The sequence below is a fragment of the Nerophis lumbriciformis genome, linkage group LG05 (genome assembly GCF_033978685.3).
Source record: "Nerophis lumbriciformis linkage group LG05, RoL_Nlum_v2.1, whole genome shotgun sequence".
Lineage (NCBI taxonomy): Eukaryota > Metazoa > Chordata > Actinopteri > Syngnathiformes > Syngnathidae > Nerophis > Nerophis lumbriciformis.
The window spans coordinates 14,629,321-14,647,460 of record NC_084552.2 but is presented as its reverse complement, the minus strand read 5'-3'; the positions used below and the strand labels follow the sequence as shown (position 1 = coordinate 14,647,460).

Below are 18,140 nucleotides of genomic sequence, written 5' to 3'. Positions count from 1 at the left end.
GTTTACCAAAATGTAAAAAAAATGTAAAAAGAAAAAAAATTAATTAAATTGTTATATGTATCCAGTGATTATACTATAAAGTTATTTTCCATTTAACTTCACCAGTTTTAGATTATTTTTATTCAAAATCGTTGAATTTTCACATTTGCTGTTCAAATACTGAGAAGAGACAATGCGGTGAACAGCAGCTAGTTGAGGCACGTAACTCAGTGCCTCAACATGGATTCCGGACTCGGCTAACTGCTGGCCTGCTGTGCAGTGAGACCGTATTGCTATATGAATTATATTATACATTTCCATAGTTTAGTTAGCTGAGGTATATAATGTACAGTGTATTTTGTCAACAACTGTATGTGTGTAACGTATTTCTTGTGCTGAGCAATCATAAAACGGCTGCAAAAGACGCACTGGCTGAGGCTCCAGTAATCCCGCCTCCTGCACCACCGCCGTAGAATTGTTATATCAACTAAAGCCCACACTTAAACTTTCCACGTGCAAGATTGAATCTATTTAAAAAAGTTATTTCATAAGAAGCCAAAAAGTGCAAAAACAATAATGTTCGTGTTGGAGGAGTTGTGAATGACTGCAGGGCCACAACATTAGGTACACCTGCAGACTGCAGGTGTATCTAATTCACAACTCCTCCAACACGAACATTATTGTTTTTGCACTTTTTGGCTTCTTATTAAATAACTTTTTTAACCTATTTTCATGAGCTTTCCTCTTTGTGATGTTAAGTTTCTGTTATGCGCTGTTATACAGTATATGCCTTGAGCTCTTATTTTGAAGGCGCTAAGAGCGGAAGTGATGACACGGAGTGGAGCGGAGGTTTTTGAAAGAAGGTAAATAAAGCGGTCCTCGTGTAAACTGGAGCCTCCGTGTTTGTTATTTTGTAGTTTCATACAGTATAGGCGACATTTATAAACCCTCGGTTACACTTTTTTAAATAGATTCAATCTTGCACGTGGAAAGTTGAAGTGAGGGCTTTAGTTGCGGCGCATGGACGTCATTTATAAGTAAAGGTAAGACCATATAAACGTTTTTTTAATTAAATGTGCTTTTTTGTGTGCTACAGTTTGTATGTGTAAAGTTAAAGTTAAGTTAAAGTACCAATGATTGTCACACACACACTAGGTGTGGTGAAATTTGCCCTCTGCATTTGACCCATCCCTTGATCACCCCCTGGGAGGTGAGGGGAGCAGTGGGCAGCAGCGGCGCCGCGCCCGGGAATAATTTTTGGTGATTTAACCCCCAATTCCAAGCCTTGATGCTGACTGCCAAGCAGGGAAGAATGCTGGTATGAGCTTTTAAACATAACCCTTTAACTGCTGCCAATCAAATGGTGAATAAGATACTCTTTAGGGTTCATATGTTTGTAAATCTGACTGTGATGAAGTCAGTGCCTCACCAGTCATGAACCTCACCGCACGTCACTGCTGTTTACTCTTCATACAACCACACCATCATATAAAGTACAATAACTTCCAATACAGTCAGGTGTTTGTTTTTTACTCAATTGAAATTAATCACGACCAGGTTGTTGATCATGACATTTGTATATTTACATGACCTAAATGTGATAATATTGCAGAAGGCCCAGCATTAAAAAATTGTTTACAATATCTTACAACTCGACTCGATTCTGATTCTTGGGGTGATAATTCCGTTCAGAATTCATTCTCGATTTGGAGCGATTGGTGCAATATATTATTTGGTATGAAAGTTATAAAACCTTTTCAATCAGTAACACATAAATGACAAATGGAGCAATACAAATACCAATAGAAATAGCACTATTGATAATGAATAATAACAACAATTACCTCTAATATCAACAATGCAATTGTTTCAAAATGCAACAATACATGTATGCCATGATAACTTGAAATACAAAAGAAAACAGATAAATGGAGAGGAAGAAAGAGAAGCAAACTGTATTAACCTTGTAGATTGTTATAGTAACAACTATAACAATGGGACCCATTACCTCCCTGCTTGGCACTCAGCATCAAGGGTTGGAATTTGAGGTTAAATCACCAAAAATTATTCCCGGGCGCGGCTACAGCTGCTGCCCACTGCTCCCCCCCCCCTCCCAGGGGTGATGGGTCAAATGCAGAGAATCATTTCACCACACCTAGTGTGTGTGTGACAATCATTGGTACTTTAACTTTAACTTTAATAGGTTAAGCTTTGTCAGTGTGCCGTGTGTTACCCAGTTTCCAAAGTGCAGGCCCGGGCAATTATTTTGTTTCAGGGGGGTGGGGGATTTAGAGAGAAAAATATGTCTGGGGGCGAGGGCGGTTGGGGGGGGGGCACAGGTCCGGTGGCCATGGATGAAGTGCTGGCTGTCCAGAGTCGGGACCCGGGGTGGACCGCTCGCCTGTGCATCGGTTGGGGACATCTCTGCGCTGCTGACGAGTCTCCGCTCGGGATGGTGTCCTGCTGGCCCCACTATGGACTGGACACTTACTATTATGTTAGATCCACTATGGACTGGACTTTCACAATATTATGTCAGACCCACTCGACATCCATTGCATTCGGTCTCCCCTAGAGGGGGGGGGGTTACCCACATATGCGGTCCTCTCCAAGGTTTCTCATAGTCATTCACATCGACGTCCCACTGGGGTGAGTTTTTCCTTGCCCTTATGTGGGCTTTGTACCGAGGATATCGTTGTGGCTTGTGCAGCCCTTTGAGACACTTGTGATTTAGGGCTATATAAATAAACATTGATTGATTGATTGATTGATATATCTATTTTTAGGAATACTAATAGAAAACCTCACAATAATGTCTGATTGAATGCTGAAAACGTTATGACAGACTGCCTTATAAAATCCATCCATCCATCCATCTTCTTCCGCTTATCCGAGGTCGGGTCGCGGGGGCAGCAGCCTAAGCAGGGAAGCCCAGACTTCCCTCTCCCCAGCCACTTCGTCCAGCTCTTCCTGTGGGACCCCGAGGCGTTCCCAGGCCAGCCGAGAGACATAGTCTTCCCAACGTGTCCTGGGTCTTCCCCGCGGCCTCCTACCGGTCGGACGTGCCCTAAACACCTCCCTAGGGAGGCATTCGGGTGGCATCCTGACCAGATGCCCGAACCACCTCATCTGGCTCCTCTCGATGTGGAGGAGCAGCGGCTTTACTTTGAGCGCCTCCCGGATGGCAGAGCTTCTCACCCTATCTCTAAGGGAGAGCCCCGCCACCCGGCGGAGGAAACTCATTTCGGCCGCTTGTACCCGTGATCTTGTCCTTTCGGTCATAACCCAAAGCTCATGACCATAGGTGAGGATGGGAACGTAGATCGACCGGTAAATTGAGAGCTTTGCCTTCCGGCTCAGCTCCTTCTTCACCACAACGGATCGATACAGCGTCCGCATTACTGAAGACGCCGCACCGATCCGCCTGTCGATCTCACGATCCACTCTTCCCTCACTCGTGAACAAGACTCCGAGGTACTTGAACTCCTCCACTTGGGGCAAGATCTCCTCCCCAACCCGGAGATGGCACTCCACCCTTTTCCGGGCGAGAACCATGGACTCGGACTTGGAGGTGCTGATTCTCATCCCAGTCGCTTCACACTCAGCTGCGAACCGATCCAGTGAGAGCTGAAGATCCTGGCCAGATGAAGCCATCAGGACCACATCATCTGCAAAAAGCAGAGACCTAATCCTGCAGCCACCAAACCAGATCCCCTCAACGCCTTGACTGCGCCTAGAAATTCTGTCCATAAAAGTTATGAACAGAATCGGTGACAAAGGGCAGCCTTGGCGGAGTCCAACCCTCACTGGAAACGTGTCCGACTTACTACCGGCAATGCGGACCAGGCTCTGGCACTGATCATACAGGGAGCGGACTGCCACAATCAGACAGTCCGATACCCCGTACTCTCTGAGCACTCCCCACAGGACTTCCCGAGGGACACGGTCGAATGCCTTCTCCAAGTCCACAAAACACATGTAGACTGGTTGGGCAAACTCCCATGCACCCTCAAGGACCCTGCGGAGAGTATAGAGCTGGTCCACAGTTCCACGACCAGGACGAAAACCACACTGTTCCTCCTGAATCCGAGGTTCGACTATCCGGCGTAGCCTCCTCTCCAGTACACCTGAATAGACCTTACCGGGAAGGCTGAGGAGTGTGATCCCACGATAGTTAGAACACACCCTCCGGTTCCCCTTCTTAAAGAGAGGAACCACCACCCCGGTCTGCCAATCCAGTGGCACCGCCCCCGATGTCCACGCGATGCTGCAGAGTCTTGTCAACCAAGACAGCCCCACAGCATCCAGAGCCTTAAGGAACTCCGGGCGGATCTCATCTACCCCCGGGGCCTTGCCACCGAGGAGCTTTTTAACTACCTCAGCAACCTCAGCCCCAGAAATAGGAGAACCCACCACAGGCTCCCCAGGCACTGCTTCCTCATAGGAAGACGTGTTGGTGGGATTGAGGAGGTCTTCGAAGTATTCCCTCCACCGATCCACAACATCCGCAGTCGAGGTCAGCAGAACACCATCCTCGCCATACACGGTGTTGATAGTGCACTGCTTCCCCTTCCTGAGGCGGCGGATGGTGGTCCAGAATTGCTTCGAAGCCGTCCGGAAGTCGTTTTCCATGGCCTCACCGAACTCCTCCCATGTCCGAGTTTTTGCCTCTGCGACCGCTGAAGCCGCACACCGCTTGGCCTGTCGGTACTTGTCCGCTGCCTCAGGAGTCCTATGAGCCAAAAGAACCCGATAGGACTCCTTCTTCAGCTTGACGGCATCCCTCACCGCCGGTGTCCACCAACGGGTTCTAGGATTACCGCCACGACAAGCACCAACTACCTTGCGGCCACAGCTCCAATCAGCCGCCTCGACAATAGAGGCGCGGAACATGGTCCATTCGGACTCAATGTCCAGCACCTCCCTCGTGACATTTTCAAAGTTCTTCCGGAGGTGGGAATTGAAACTCTCTCTGACAGGAGACTCTGCCAGACGTTCCCAGCAAACCCTCACAATGCGTTTGGGCCTGCCAGGTCTGTCCGGCACCCTCCCCCACCATCGCAGCCAACTCACCACCAGGTGGTGATCGGTAGAAAGCTCCGCCCCTCTCTTCACCCGAGTGTCCAAAACATGAGGCCGCAAATCCGATGACACAACTACAAAGTCGATCATGGAACTGCGGCCTAGGGTGTCCTGGTGCCAAGTGCACATATGGACACCCTTATGTTTGAACATGGTGTTCGTTATGGACAATCTGTGACGGGCACAAAAGTCCAATAACATAACACCGCTCGGGTTCAGATCCGGGCAGCCATTCTTCCCAATCACGCCTCTCCAGGTTTCACTGTCGCTGCCAACATGAGCATTGAAGTCCCCCAGTAGAACGAGGGAATCACCCGGGGGAGCACTCTCAAGTACTCCCTCGAGTGAATCCAAAAAGGGTGGGTACTCTGAGCTGCGGTTTGGCGCGTAAGCGCAAACCACAGTCAGGACCCGTTCCCCCACCCGAAGTCGGAGGGAAGCTACCCTCTCGTCCACCGGGTTGAACTCCAACGTACAGGCTCTGAGCCGGGGGGCAACAAGAATTGCCACCCCAGCCCGTCGCCTTTCACTGCCGGCAACGCCAGAGTGGAAGAGAGTCCAGCCCCTCTCGAGAGAACTGGTTCCAGAGCCCTTGCTGTGCATCGAAGTGAGTCCGACTATATCTAGCCGGAACTTCTCCACCTCGCGCACTAGCTCAGGCTCCTTCCCCCCCCAGCGAGGTGACGTTCCACGTCCCAAGAGCTAGCTTCTGTAGCCGAGGATCGGACCGCCAAGTGCCCTGCCCTTGGCTGCCGCCCAGCTCACATCGCACCCGACCTCTATGACCCTCCTCTCTGAGCTGCCACCTTAACGTGGTAGAGGAGTTTGCGTGTCCCAATGATCCTAGGAGCTATGTTGTCCGGGGGCTTTATGCCCCCTGGTAGGGTCTCCCAAGACAAACTGGTCCTAGGTGAGGGATCAGACAAAGAGCAGCTCGAAGACCTCTATGAAGAAAACAAGCAAGGAACCCAGATTTCCCTTGCCCGGACGCGGGTCACCGGGGCCCCCCTCTGGAGCCAGGCCCGGAGGTGGGGCACGATGGCGAGCGCCTGGTGGCCGGGCCTGTCCCCATGGGGCCCGGCTGGGCACAGCCCGAAGAGGCAACGTGGGTCCCCCCTCCAATGGGCTCACCACCCATAGCAGGGGTCATAGAGGTCGGGTGCGATGTGCCTTATAAAATGATATACAATTAAAAAAATGTTTACTGAATGAGACACCCAGAATGTACATGAAAATAAAGAATGTGTGATTTACAATATTAACTATGAAGGATAAAACACTGAATATTGACAACTAGAGATGTCCGATAATATCGGACTGACGATATTATCGGCCGATAAATGCTTTAAAATGTAATAACGGAGTGGTACACGGACGTAGGGAGAAGTACAGAGCAGTTACGTCTCCCAGTCATACTTGCCAACCCTCCCGATTTTCCCGGGAGACTCCCGAATTTCAGTGCCCCTCCCGAAAATCTCCCGGGGCATCCATTCTCCCAAATTTCTCCCGACAACCCAGACAACAATATTGGGGGCGTGCCTTAAAGGCACTGCCTTTGCGTGCCGACCCAGTCACATAATATCTACGGCTTTTCACACACACAAGTGAATGCAAAGCATACTTGGTCAACAGCCATACAGGTCACACTGAGGGTGGCCGTATAAACAACTTTAACACTGTTACAAATATGCGCCACACTGTGAACCCACACCAAACAAGAATGACAAACAAACACATTTCGGGAGAACATCCGCACCGTAACACAACATAAACACAACACAACAAATACCCAGAACCCCTTGCAGCACTAACTCTTCTGGGACACTACAATATACACCCCCCCGCCACCCTCGCCCACCTCAACCTCCTAATGCTCTCTAAGGGAGAGCATGTCCCAAATTCCAAGCTGCTGTTCAAATTCCAAGCTGCTGTTTTGAGGCATGTTAAAAAAAATAATGCACTTTGTGACTTCAATAATAAATATGGCAGTGCCATGTTAGCATTTTTTTTTTCCATAACTTGAGTTTATTTATTTTGCAAAACCTTGTTACATTGTTTAATGCATCCAGCGGGGCATCACAACAAAATTAAGCATAATAATGTGTTAATTCCACGACTGTATATATCGGTATCAGTTGATATCGGAATCGGTAATAAAGAGTTGGACAATATCGGAATACCGGCAAAAAAGCCATTATCGGACATCTCTATTGACAACATATGAACGTAACGTTAGTCCATGTATCACACACAGTAACGTAACGTTAGTCCATGTATCACACACAGTAACGTAACGTTAGTCCATGTATCACACACAGTAACGTAACGTTAGTCCATGTATCACACACAGTAACGTAACGTTAGTCCATGTATCACACACAGTAACGTAACATTAGTCCATGTATCACACACAGTAACGTAACGTTAGTCCATGTATCACACACAGTAACGTAACATTAGTCCATGTATCACACACAGTAACGTAACGTTAGTCCATGTATCACACACAGTAACGCAACGTTAGTCCATGTATCACACACAGTAACGCGACGTTAGTCCATGTATCACACACAGTAACGTAACGTTAGTCCATGTATCACACACAGCAACGTAACGTTAGTCCATGTATCACACACAGTAACGTAACGTTAGTCCATGTATCACACACAGTAACGTAACGTTAGTCCATGTATCACACACAGTAACGTGACGTTAGTCCATGTATCACACACAGTAACGTAAAGTTAGTCCATGTATCACACACAGTAACTTAACGTTAGTCCATGTATCACACACAGTAACGTAACATTAGTCCATGTATCACACACAGTAACGTAACGTTAGTCCATGTATCACACACACAGTAACGTAACGTTAGTCCATGTATCACACACAGTAACGTAACGTTAGTCCATGTATCACACACAGTAACGTAACGTTAGTCCATGTATCACACACAGTAACGTAACGTTAGTCCATGTATCACACACAGTAACGCAACGTTAGTCCATGTATCACACACAGTAACGCAACGTTAGTCCATGTATCACACACAGTAACGTAACGTTAGTCCATGTATCACACACAGTAACGCAACGTTAGTCCATGTATCACACATAGTAACGTAACGTTAGTCCATGTATCACACACAGTAACGTAACGTTAGTCCATGTATCACACACAGTAACGCAACGTTAGTCCATGTATCACACACAGTAACGTAACGTTAGTCCATGTATCACACACAGTAACGTAACATTAGTCCATGTATCACACACAGTAACGTAACATTAGTCCATGTATCACACACAGTAACGTAAAGTTAGTCTATGTATCACACACAGTAACGTAACATTAGTCCATGTATCACACACAGTAACGTAACGTTAGTCCATGTATCACACACAGTAACGTAACGTTAGTCCATGTATCACACACAGTAACGTAACGTTAGTCCATGTATCACACACAGTAACGTAACGTTAGTCTATGTATCACACACAGTAACGTAACGTTAGTCCATGTATCACACACAGTAACGTAACGTTAGTCCATGTATCACACACAGTAACGTAACGTTAGTCCATGTATCACACACAGTAACGTAACGTTAGTCCATGTATCACACACAGTAACGTAACGTTAGTCCATGTATCACACACAGTAACGTAACATTAGTCCATGTATCACACACAGTAACGTAACGTTAGTCCATGTATCACACACAGTAACGTAACATTAGTCCAAGTATCACACAGTAACGTAACGTTAGTCCACGTATCACACACAGTAACGTAACGTTAGTCCACGTATCACACACAGTAACGTAACGTTAGTCCACGTATCACACACAGTAAGGTAACGTTAGTCCATGTATCACACACAGTAACGTAACGTTAGTCTATGTATCACACACAGTAACGTAACATTAGTCCATGTATCACACACAGTAACGTAACGTTAGTCCATGTATCACACACAGTAACGCAACGTTAGTCCATGTATCACACACAGTAACGCGACGTTAGTCCATGTATCACACACAGTAACGTAACGTTAGTCCATGTATCACACACAGCAACGTAACGTTAGTCCATGTATCACACACAGTAACGTAACGTTAGTCCATGTATCACACACAGTAACGTAACGTTAGTCCATGTATCACACACAGTAACGTGACGTTAGTCCATGTATCACACACAGTAACGTGACGTTAGTCCATGTATCACACACAGTAACTTAACGTTAGTCCATGTATCACACACAGTAACGTAACATTAGTCCATGTATCACACACAGTAACGTAACGTTAGTCCATGTATCACACACACAGTAACGTAACGTTAGTCCATGTATCACACACAGTAACGTAACGTTAGTCCATGTATCACACACAGTAACGTAACGTTAGTCCATGTATCACACACAGTAACGTAACGTTAGTCCATGTATCACACACAGTAACGCAACGTTAGTCCATGTATCACACACAGTAACGCAACGTTAGTCCATGTATCACACACAGTAACGTAACGTTAGTCCATGTATCACACACAGTAACACAACGTTAGTCCATGTATCACACACAGTAACGTAACGTTAGTCCATGTATCACACACAGTAACGTAACATTAGTCCATGTATCACACACAGTAACGTAACGTTAGTCCATGTATCACACACAGTAACGTAACGTTAGTCCATGTATCACACACAGTAACGTAACATTAGTCCATGTATCACACACAGTAACGTAACATTAGTCCATGTATCACACACAGTAACGTAACATTAGTCCATGTATCACACACAGTAACGTAACATTAGTCCATGTATCACACACAGTAACGTAACATTAGTCCATGTATCACACACAGTAACGTAACATTAGTCCATGTATCACACACAGTAACGTAACATTAGTCCATGTATCACACACAGTAACGTAACGTTAGTCCATGTATCACACACAGTAACGTAACGTTAGTCCATGTATCACACACAGTAACGTAACGTTAGTCCATGTATCACACACAGTAACGTGACATTAGTCCATGTATCACACACAGTAACGTAACATTAGTCCATGTATCACACACAGTAACGTAACATTAGTCCATGTATCACACACAGTAACGTAACGTTAGTCCATGTATCACACACAGTAACGTAACATTAGTCCATGTATCACACACAGTAACGTAACGTTAGTCCATGTATCACACACAGTAACGTGACGTTAGTCCATGTATCACACACAGTAACGTGACGTTAGTCCATGTATCACACACAGTAACTTAACGTTAGTCCATGTATCACACACAGTAACGTAACATTAGTCCATGTATCACACACAGTAACGTAACGTTAGTCCATGTATCACACACACAGTAACGTAACGTTAGTCCATGTATCACACACAGTAACGTAACGTTAGTCCATGTATCACACACAGTAACGTAACGTTAGTCCATGTATCACACACAGTAACGTAACGTTAGTCCATGTATCACACACAGTAACGCAACGTTAGTCCATGTATCACACACAGTAACGCAACGTTAGTCCATGTATCACACACAGTAACGTAACGTTAGTCCATGTATCACACACAGTAACACAACGTTAGTCCATGTATCACACACAGTAACGTAACGTTAGTCCATGTATCACACACAGTAACGTAACATTAGTCCATGTATCACACACAGTAACGTAACGTTAGTCCATGTATCACACACAGTAACGTAACGTTAGTCCATGTATCACACACAGTAACGTAACATTAGTCCATGTATCACACACAGTAACGTAACATTAGTCCATGTATCACACACAGTAACGTAACATTAGTCCATGTATCACACACAGTAACGTAACATTAGTCCATGTATCACACACAGTAACGTAACATTAGTCCATGTATCACACACAGTAACGTAACATTAGTCCATGTATCACACACAGTAACGTAACATTAGTCCATGTATCACACACAGTAACGTAACGTTAGTCCATGTATCACACACAGTAACGTAACGTTAGTCCATGTATCACACACAGTAACGTAACGTTAGTCCATGTATCACACACAGTAACGTGACATTAGTCCATGTATCACACACAGTAACGTAACATTAGTCCATGTATCACACACAGTAACGTAACATTAGTCCATGTATCACACACAGTAACGTAACGTTAGTCCATGTATCACACACAGTAACGTAACATTAGTCCATGTATCACACACAGTAACGTAACGTTAGTCCATGTATCACACACAGTAACGTAACGTTAGACGGCGGTCAGCAGCACCGCGTATTTTAGCCACCTACAAAAAGACAAACATAGTCAATTAAAGGTCAGTTAAAATGTATACTATATTAAGACTATGTGTACATATTGCATAGGGCCCTGACATATAAAATGTCTAAATCTGTTCTTTGCTGTGTTCATGTATTTTTCATGTGAACGCACACATCACACATACAGTATGAGATGAGATCAACGATATAAGGTAAGAACAGGATATAAACTGCTGTGGAACTAGTTACAATGCAATATGCCATGGAAATACAATGTTTTGTGCAAATAAGTACAGTTGCACTCGTTTTTTCAAATGTGTGTTAGGAATGAGTTAAATGTTTAAAATGACTGGTTAATAGTGCTTTTATGAAGTGCAATGTCAGTACAATTTTTTTCCCTGCGATTTCAAATGCACTTGTTTTAATAAATAAATACAGTGTTTTAAAAGCATACACAATCTGTGTAAATATATTAGTCTGTGGTTAAAAGGACTTGAAAGGACTCGAAACTCAAAATGCAGGACTTGAGACTTTCCAGTCCTGACTTTGAACTTGACTCGGGACTTGCCTGCCTTGACTCGATACTTGAGGGCAAAGACTTGAGACTTTCTTATGACTTGCAAAACAATGACTTGGTCCCACCACTGGTATGTACTGTATTTGTGTATGTATGTGGGAGCGTAGGAACCTATGTGTGCGCGCATGTATGTACTGTATATATGTATGAATAATTGTGTGCATGTTAGTCTATAAGTGTATTTGTATGTACAAACCCCGTTTCCATATGAGTTGGGAAAATGTGTTAGACGTAAATATAAACGGAATACAATGATTTGCAAATCCTTTTCAACCCATATTCAATTGAATGCACTACAAAGACAACATATTTGATGTTCAAACTCATAAACTTTATTTATTTTTGCAAATAATAATTAACTTAGAATTTCATGGCTGCAACACGTGCCAAAGTAGTTGGGAAAGGGCATGTTCACCACTGTGTTACATGGCCTTTCCTTTTAACAACACTCCGTAAACGTTTGGGAACTGAGGAGACACATTTTTGAAGCTTCTCAGGTGGAATTCTTTCCCATTCTTGCTTGATGTACAGTTTAAGTTGTTCAACAGTCCGGGGGTCTCCGTTGTGCTATTTTAGGCTTCATAACGCTCCACACATTTTCAATGGGAGACAGGTCTGGACTACAGGCAGGCCAGTCTAGTACCCGCACTCTTTTACTATGAAGCGACGTTGATGTAACACGTGGCTTGGCATTGTCTTGCTGAAATAAGCAGGGGCGTCCATGGTAACGTTGCTTGGATGGCAACATATGTTGCTCCAAAACCTGTATGTACCTTTCAGCATTAATGGTGCCTTCACAAATGTGTAAGTTACCCATGTCTTGGGCACTAATACACCCCCATACCATCACAGATGCTGGCTTTTCAACTTTTCCCCTATAACAATCCGGATGGTTCTTTTCCTCTTTGGTCCGGAGGACACGACGTCCACAGTTTCCAAAAACTATTTGAAATGTGGACTCGTCAGACCACAGAACACTTTTCCACTTTGTATCAGTCCATTTAGATGAGCTCAGGCCCAGCGAAGCCGACGGCGTTTCTGGGTGTTGTTGATAAACGGTTTTCTCCTTGCATAGGAGAGTTTTAACTTGCACTTACAGATGTAGCGACCAACTGTAGTTACTGACAGTGGGTTTCTGAAGTGTTCCTGAGCCCATGTGGTGATATCCTTTACACACTGATGTCGCTTGTTGATGCAGTACAGCCTGAGGGATCGAAGGTCACAGGCTTAGCTGCTTACGTGCAGTGATTTCTCCAGATTTTCTGAACCCTTTGATGACATTATGAACCGTAGATGGTGAAATCCTTAAATTCCTTGCAATAGCTGGTTGAGAAAGGCTTTTCTTAAACTGTTCAACAATTTGCTCACGCATTTGTTGAGAAAGTGGTGACCCTCGCCCCATCCTTGTTTGTGAATGACTGAGCATTTCATGGAATCTACTTTTATACCCAATCATGGCACCCACCTGTTCCCAATTTTCCTGTTCACCAGTGGAATGTTCCAAATAAGTGTTTGATGAGCATTCCTCAGTCTTTTTTGCCACCTTTCCCAACTTCTTTGTCACGTGTTGCTGGCATCAAATTCTAAAGTTAATGATTATTTGCAAAACAAAAAAAAAAGTTTATCAGTTTGAACATCAAATATGTTGTCTTTGTAGCATATTCAACTGAATATGGGTTGAAAATGATTTGCAAATCATTGTATTCCGTTTATATTTACATCTAACACAATTTCTCAACTCATATGGAAACGGGGTTTGTACAATATATTTGTCTCCCAGTATGTGCGGGAGCCAGAGTACGGCCTCTAAGCTCATCTTGGCTGCTGATGTATTTAATATACGCACAGCGTAAGCACGAAGATGGACTAATTGTTAAAAAAAATCCATTCAAATAACAATCGCGTTTAACCCATATTAACTTTACAATAAAAGTTGTTCAAAATGTCAATATTCTTACAAGTGATATAATAATGTAGTAATATTTCATACATGATGGAGTCAAGACAATTGTGGCAGGTGCAATGAGTGTAAGGGGTAAAATAACAAAGGAATAAAGTAAGGACTGAGTAATAGAGAATGTGCAAATGTGTCAGTTTTTCATTTCCATGTATGACCTTACATGATATACAGTAATATTAGCAACAATTCTGGGGTAATCTGCAATGAAATGCGCCTGGTGCTGTCTAAATAAATCATTAGGGGTGTTGGGGTTGTGGGTTGGAGGCAAATTTGTCTTATTCGGGTCAGCGGGTCTGACAGGAGTGAGGATGAGGAGTCTGGGGAGGGTCTGATGGTTACATCAATGTGACACGACACATCTAGATGAAATATAATACAAAAGGAATCATTTATCTGTAAGTAGACAAATACCTCGTCTGGAATGATGATGAGCTAAGATTAAAATGTCATCAGCAGCAAATTGCTGTCTGGAGGGAAAAGTGGGGATGCTAACAATAGAAGGAAAGCAGCTTTGGAAGGTTTAAGAAATGTGTGACAACAATGGAACACAGCGTGATGAGGTCATCGTCTAATTTGCATAATTGGCCATGATGCCGTGACTGCACACTGAAGGTTAGACAAAATGTGACAAAAAGTGAGAACAACTCATGAAAAGTAAAACAAATATGTTCAGAACGACAACTTGGGTGTTCTTCCGTCGCTTCTTTTAGCAATCACATTTTACATTTCACAAATAATGTCAGGGCTGCGAGACTTTGAGGAGAACGACAGATCTTCGCCAGATTTGTTTTTAAAAGAGATTTGTTGCTAAAAACAGTTCAATATTGCTAAGTTTGTTAACACTCATCCAACTTGCTATGTCTTCTTATTCTCTGGCAGACCAGCCACTGTAGAGGGTTGTAAGGACAAACTACAAACCCCATTTCCATATGAGTTGGGAAATTGTGTTAGATATAAATATAAACGGAATACAATGATTTGCAAATTCTTTTCAACCCATATTCAGTTGAATATGCTACAAAGACAAGATATTTGATGTTCAAACTGATAAACTTTTTGTTTTTTTCAAATAATCATTAACTTTAGAATTTGATGCCAGCAACACGTGACAAAGAAGTTGGGAAAGGTGGCAATAAATACTGATAAAGTTGAGGAATGCTCATCAAACACTTATTTGGAACATCCCACAGGTGTGCAGGCTAATTGGGAACAGGTGGGTGCCATGATTGGGTATAAAAACAACTTCCCAATAAATGCTCAGTCTTTCACAAGAAAGGATAAGGCGAGGTACACCCCTTTGTCCACAACTGCGTGAGCAAATTGTCAAACAGTTTAAGAACAACGTTTCTCAAAGTGCAATTGCAAGAAATTTAGGGATTTCAACATCTACGGTCCATAATATCATCAAAAGGTTCAGAGAATCTGGAGAAATCACTCCACGTAAGCGGCATGGCCTGAAACCAACATTGAATGACTGTGACCTTCGATCCCTCAGACGGCACTGTATCAAAAACCGACATCAATCTCTAAAGGATATCACCACATGGGCTCAGGAACACTTCAGAAAACCACTGTCACTAAATACAGTTTGTCGCTACATCTGTAAGTGCAAGTTAAAGCTCTACTATGCAAAGCGAAAGCCATTTATCAACAACATCCAGAAACGCCGCCGGTTTCTCTGTGCCCGAGATCATCTAAGATGGACTCACGCAAAGTGGAAAAGTGTTCTGTGGTCTGACGAGTCCACATTTCAAATTGTTTTTGGAAATATTCGACATCGTGTCATCCGGACCAAAGGGGAAGCGAACCATCCAGACTGTTATCAACGCAAAGTTCAAAAGCCAGCATCTGTGATGGTATGGGGGTGTATTAGTGCCCAAGACATGGGTAACTTACACATCTGTGAAGGCACCATTAATGCTGAAAGGTACATACAGGTTTTGGAACAACATATGCTGCCATCTAAGCTCCGTCTTTTTCATGGACGCCCCTGCTTATTTCAGCAAGACAATGCCAAGCCACATTCAGCACGTGTTACAAAACGTGGCTTTTTCCTAAAAAAAGAGTGCGGGTACTTTCCTGCCCCGCCTGCAGTCCAGACCTGTCTCCCATCAAAAATGTGTGGCGCATTATGAAGCGTAAAATACGACAGCGGAGACCCCGGACTGTTGAACGACAGAAGCTCTACATAAAACAAGAATGGAAAAGAATTCCACTTTCAAAGCTTCAACAATTAGTTTCCTCAGTTCCAAATCGTTTATTGAGTGTTGTTAAAAGAAAAGGTGATGTAACACAGTGGTGAACATGCCCTTTCCCAACTACTTTGGCACGTGTTGCAGCCATGAAATTCTATGTTAATTATTATTTGCAAAAAAAAAAAAAGTTTATGAGTTTGAACATCAAATATGTTGTCTTTGTAGTGCATTCAATTGAATATGGGTTGAAAAGGATTTGCAAATCATTGTATTCCGTTTATATTTACATCTAACACAATTTCTCAACTCATATGGAAACGGGGTTTGTACATTCACAGGCACTAAAAGGTAGTGCCAAACATATTCTCAAATCATTCCATTTCCAACGTATCTGAACTCTATGCAGACTTTAGGCGCAGCCTGAACTATGAACAAATGATGCATTTTGCCCAACAATCACTTGTAGGGATGATGTTCGTTAAGAATCTATCGAGTTTGAGCCCATAATCGAATCCTCTTATCGAACCGATTCCTTATCGAAACTCTTATCGAATCCAGATAGGTTGTTATGTGTGCACTGGGTTCCAAAAGCCATAGATGTTATATGACTGGGCCGGCACGCTGTTTATACTGTAGCGTCCAGAAGAGGTTGCACACCAAGTCTGACGCTCTTTTTAAACTTTTATTGAGCAACGTATACTAACACAGCTCAACTTATCTCGTTCCTTCCACACGCACGTCTATCCTCACTCCTCATTTCGACAACAACAACGCTTCCTCCTTCTTCGCCAATCACCTTACAGGCGTGCTACGTTCACAACAATGGGAATTCTGAATATCACTCACTAAGGGTGTAGCGGTACACAAAAATTTCGGTTCGGTACATACCTCGGTTTAGAGGTCACGGTTCGGTTCATTTTTGGTACAGTAAGAAAACAACAAAGTATACATTTTTTGGTTATTTATTTACCAAATTTGTAAACAATGGCTTTATCATTTTAACATTGGGAACACTATAATAATTCTGCCCAAAAATAGAAATAGCTCTGTGTGTGATGGATGTGAGCCACCACTAGAATGATCAGTGCAACAGCAGGCAGTCATGAATGCTAAGCATAACAATAACATACATATACACACAGGGTCCATTGCCAGGGTTAATGCGGTCGACATATATAAAATAAAAACTAAATAAGATAAGGCTCAGAATGGTTTCTTAACAAAACCTTTCTACATATAAAGTGCTTTTTTTGATTGATTGATTGAGACTTTTATTAGTCGATTGCACAGTACAGTACATATTCCGTACAATTGACCACTAAATGGTAACACCCCAATAAGTTTTTCAACTTGTTTAAGTCGGGGTCCACGTTAATCAACTTTAAACTGCCTCAAGTTGTTGCTCAGATTACCGTAAATAAAATGACAAAACTTTTCTTCTACATATAAAAAGTGCAACATTAAACAGTTTCAAGTCAACTCAGCCTCAGATTAACTTTTCTTTCCCCCGCCCCAGCCTTTAACCCTGGTGACTTTCACTCAATCTTCATGTTTTTCGACAGAAAAATCAGTTTATCCACATTGTCTGCAGAAAGAGCAGACCTGCTTGCAGTTAAAATGTCTCCAGCTGTGGAAAATACCCTTTCACTGGGCACGCAGGTAGCAGGTATGGCGAGGTAGTGCCTGGCTAACTTGGCAGTAAGAGGATATATGGGCTCATTGTTCTTCCACCATAGAAGTGGGTCAAAATTTAGTTTTTAATGCAATATGGTCTTAAATCTGCTGCTATAAAAACATTTGTTATTGCTTTAGCCCTGCCTGACTCGCCAAGGAGAGGCTGCTTGAATGCGGTGTTTGCACAACGCTCGTCTTTCTCTTCGTTGAAGCGATGTTCACTTGGGGGTGGTGACGCTTCAAATGGGTTAGCATGTTTGACGTGTTGTCAGAAGCATACCCTACCGCTGCTGAACAATGGTCGGCAAACCTCCGTCCTCCATTGTTGTATCGCACCACGAAGTCGAAGTGTTCCCAAACGG

General features: G+C 43.5%; 1 protein-coding gene across 2 annotated transcripts in view; it reads right to left on the bottom strand.

Moving 5' to 3' along the window:
* slc41a2b (solute carrier family 41 member 2b) overlaps positions 1-18,140 on the bottom strand; it is a 134,601-nt gene that overhangs the window by 24,921 nt on the left and 91,540 nt on the right. The gene's annotated exons all lie outside the window — the stretch shown is intronic.